A 4,164-nucleotide genomic window follows, 5' to 3' on the forward strand; every position below is an offset into this window, starting at 1 on the left:
TGTGACAGTTTCTTGAAGCAAAATAAAATCAATGCACTCTCAATCTGCGATTCATCCAAATTCCAGGAGTATCAAAAGTCGTTTCTAACAGTTCTTTTAGGATCGTTTACAGAAATATTACTGTTTTGCTTAAAATCAAATTACAAACAGAATTATAAGTATTACATTGCAATGAAATATTTAAATCTCATCAGTGTCGTACATGTATAATCTAGGGCCTTTATTCAACTCTGAATGACTACAAATTCGAGACAACATTTAGAGAAGTATGCAAAATACCAGAAATCGCACTGACGTACGTTTATGTCGATCCACAAGGACATCATTGACAGCATGCCCAACTTCGTCAACAGAATAATGGACACTTTTGCTCCAGCCAAAGAACGAAAGGAAAGCTTCTTCTTCAAATAGATTTTCTCAAAACAGGTAGGATGAAGAAAACGTCTAATTTACATGCCCTTGGCTATCTTCAACCTGCTTTAACCTCATTGTGCACGCCCACTTTTTAGACCCACGAGCCGCCCCTGTGTACAAGTGAATGTGATACCTGTGTGTCTGTTGTTGATGTTATAGTTCTATGCCACTCATAATATTATTATGTTGATTTTAAATTATCACATTATTCTTCACAAATAATATTATTCTATGACTTGAAAGATACTGTTTTTGCAGCTTTTGTAGCTCATGTTCTGAGCCACAATTAAGTTGCTGCTGGGGTGGCATTTCTCTGTCAAGTAGATCTAAATGTGGTTCTGCCTGAGCACATATGGCCACTTTCCTTTTCTTGGCAGGTTTGACAGTTTCTTCAATGCTTAACTACAAATACAAACAAGTCATCTGCAATTTACAAGCATTGTATCAAACTCAAACCAACTTCATCCCACATTCAAATGCAAATAATTCAAGCCCTTTTGATTCTGGTAAAGGAAACTGAAAGGGTGATGTTTAGTATTATTCAGCTGCTAAATCAGGACTGTGTTGAAAACCTTTCCATAGCTATCAAAGGAAAAAGCAGCCACATACATCAGTGGGTACTTGCTAAGGAAAGTGTCTCCAGTCATATGTGACAAGTGTAAGACTTTGAGAAAAAGGAAGACCTAGATCTAGATCTACATGCCCCACAAAAATGAAGGTCTTGTAAAGCTATGTTCCAGCTACTCGTAGGCCTGGTCAGAAGCTGTGGGACTGTTTGAAGCTATTTAAGCTTCTTTAATTGAGCAAAAGAAACATAGTTAATAATATTGTGTCGATGGGGACCTAAGAAGACATTATTTTTTAAAAGAAACTAAACACCAAACAACTTTTTAAAACAAAGCTACTGACACCCCCCCCCCCCCCCCCCAAACCAACCCCATGCAGTCAGCGCTTGAAATGTTAAAACTGCCCTGCCAGAGTCCAGTACCGGGTAGCCTAACTGTTGACTAGAATCTAGATTATCTAAACAACGAGCTGTTCCCCAATGTCAGAATCCATCATCATGAACTGAAGTTAAGAAACAGTGGCACTCCTGTAGGCCATACAATCGAGGTCCCGTTTGCACTAAATCACACTAATCTAGATCTAGGCCTAGATCTAAGTGCCCCTGTAGTACATTAATTCTTACGCGTTTCGTATTTAGATCTAAACTAAAATAAGATTAGATCTAGATTTTATATCTAATCTAGACGTCTAGATCTAGATCTAGAATCTATAGCTTGATCTAGATATATAGATCTATATATATCTAGATATAGATTATGTTGTCTATCTAGAATCTAAAATCTAGAGATCTAGAGATCTTGATGATCTAGATCTAGATTCTACATCTATATCTAGACCTAGAATCTAGAACTAGAAATCTAGATTCACTCCCACAATGTCAATGGCCGTCATGTAGACAAACGGGACCGCAGTTGTACAGGAGTGCCGAAACCGTGCACCGAAAAAGAAGCCATTTGAAACTAGTAGACTCCAGGCCTACAGAAGCAAGTAGACCTACTGTTAATAATTATGATAGTAGACAGGTGAATCAAGTTGCATGATAGTGATAGGCCTAGTGTGTCCCGCCAATTCACAGGCGAGTAGTCAAGAGTCGCTCTTCGGTCATTCGCCCACCAGGCCACCACTAGATTTAGATCATCTACTTTCCGAACTGCACACTCTTGGCTGGGTGCACAACAAAATCTAGATCTAGATTCTAGATCTAGATACGTTTATTCATTAAATACTCTCTCTCTCTCTGGGCTAAAATAAATAAATTATAGTAACACTAGATCTAGATCGACACACCGCCCGAGATGATCAGCAGCCTTGCATTGTAACTTAACCAATGTGTAAACTACAGCTCGCTCAGCGAGCCAATCACAATCCAACATTTTTGGGGTCCACCTAGACACCATGACTACGTAGACCCCAATCGGGGAGTACGTAGACATTTCCTTTAAAAAAATGCGAAATAAAAAATTTCCGTCATTACCAATACAATAGTCAACAATTGCCAACCCATAGCGGAAGTGCTCTTTTATTTGAAAATGTAGACAGTGTCTTTCACTTTCATTTTCTAAAGCTCAAGAAGCAGAGCACCAGCTCTGTAAACAAGACGATCGTGGTTCAATAGATCTTGGGCCTGCCAAGAAAAGAAAACTCTAAAGAGAGCTTAATGTTTTCTTAGGACTTCTGTAACGAGCGACCACTATGAGACAGAGCAGAATTGAAGGGTTGGGGTAGGGATAAGGGTAGGGTTAGGGGTAGGGGTAGCGGTAGGGTTAGGGTTAGGTCTAGGCCTTTTCTTTATATTGTGTTTGATGTGATGGTCGCTCGTTACGGAAGTCCTTCCGATGTTGTTTTTTTTTTTTTACCCGACTTGTTTATTTGTATGTGTTGTTGTGGATTTTAGTTGAATATAAGCTGTCAAGTTATTTAGATCTAGAATCTAGATCAAGTCAAGCTGTTATAGACCTACTATTGTTATTCTACACCTTATGCTGATTATGGTGCAAACCAACACAAGCAGAAAAAATGTGTACATTAACCGTCAAGTTTTATAGATCTAGTTGTGGATGTACTGTATCGGTACAAGGGAGAAAGCGTGGCTTTGGATTTGGAAATATATGGATTAACACAAGCAGAAAATTATGTAGGCCTGTGCAAGGGTTTTTTTTTTCTCACTTATTTTCTTGTTAGATTTAGGCTTTTGTTTTTGTAAAATGTTTTACGGTGCTCACAACTGCACAAGGTCATATGAGAGCGCGGGACACACCTAATATTTTCGGTTGGTAGGAAATTTTGAATTTTGTGCGGATGGCGGCCGAAGCCTACTCTTATCGATTTTAAACCACCAAGGGATCTTTAACGTGCGCAACTTGCACACGGGCCGTCCGAGATTTTTCGCCCTTGTCCGAGAAGGCTAGGTGTAGATTTTTCCTACCAGAAGATCGGGGGTGTGGTTGAAAGACAGCAGTAAGAAGAAGTGAAGGAGTAGCAGTAGAAAGGCTGCAGAAAGAATCAGGAGCCCAGAGGAAGGGGCAAAGGAGGTGAGGGGGTGGGGGCAGAAAGAGGAGACGAAAGCAGACGACAGAACAATGCTAGAGAGCAGGAAATAAGGTGAAAGGAGACAAATTTAGAGAAGAAAATGTTTCGGTCGCTACCCGGATTCGAACCCGGGACCTTTTGAATGAGAGGCCAACACCTTAACCTCTAGGCCACGCGAGCCCCCAGATTTAGACTTGAATAGTCAAAAATGGCATACTGAGGATGGCCTGAAACCAAAAATGTTCAAACAGAAAGGGGACGCTGTCCCCCTTCAACCCCATGTCAGGGCTCTGCCCTGGACCCGAAATTCCTCGAAAAATGACATCAGCTGCTGGAAAGCTCTGGGAGAGACAGAGAGAGACAGAGAGACTATTGTATTTTATGAACTGTACAAACTTGTAGAGATATTCTTGTGCCTCATGATTTTGTACTCTGGAATTAACCCTTAATGTCCTCTTTTTCCGTGTTGTTTGCAGGACCAGTCGTAGTGGCCGACTCACAAGAGATTGGAATTTTCCTTGTCGGCTGTCACCTTGTTGTTGGAGGCTTGTGTCACGCTCCAGGTGAGTACACACACGCACGAGCATACAGGGTTTTGTTGACTCGGGCTAAGTGCCTTTGGGAGGAAAGGTGTGTGCGTGTGTGTGTGTGGGG

The 4,164-nt window shown here is 40.9% G+C and overlaps 1 protein-coding gene across 4 annotated transcripts in view; it reads left to right on the top strand.

The window, feature by feature from the left end:
- The window catches only part of LOC101862516 (ATP-binding cassette sub-family G member 4), a 128,498-nt gene that overhangs the window by 27,507 nt on the left and 96,827 nt on the right, over positions 1-4,164 (top strand). For 3 of the 4 annotated variants that reach the window (XM_005103067.3, XM_005103070.3, XM_035970996.1), the window contains exon 2: positions 3,987-4,073. The exons of the other annotated variant lie outside the window; for it this stretch is intronic. The gene's annotated coding sequence lies outside the window, so the exon portion shown is untranslated. The remainder of the gene's footprint in view (positions 1-3,986; positions 4,074-4,164) is intronic. 4 annotated transcript variants of the gene reach the window in all.

Source organism: Aplysia californica, unplaced genomic scaffold, assembly GCF_000002075.1.
Source record: "Aplysia californica isolate F4 #8 unplaced genomic scaffold, AplCal3.0 scaffold00357, whole genome shotgun sequence".
NCBI classification, from domain to species: domain Eukaryota; kingdom Metazoa; phylum Mollusca; class Gastropoda; order Aplysiida; family Aplysiidae; genus Aplysia; species Aplysia californica.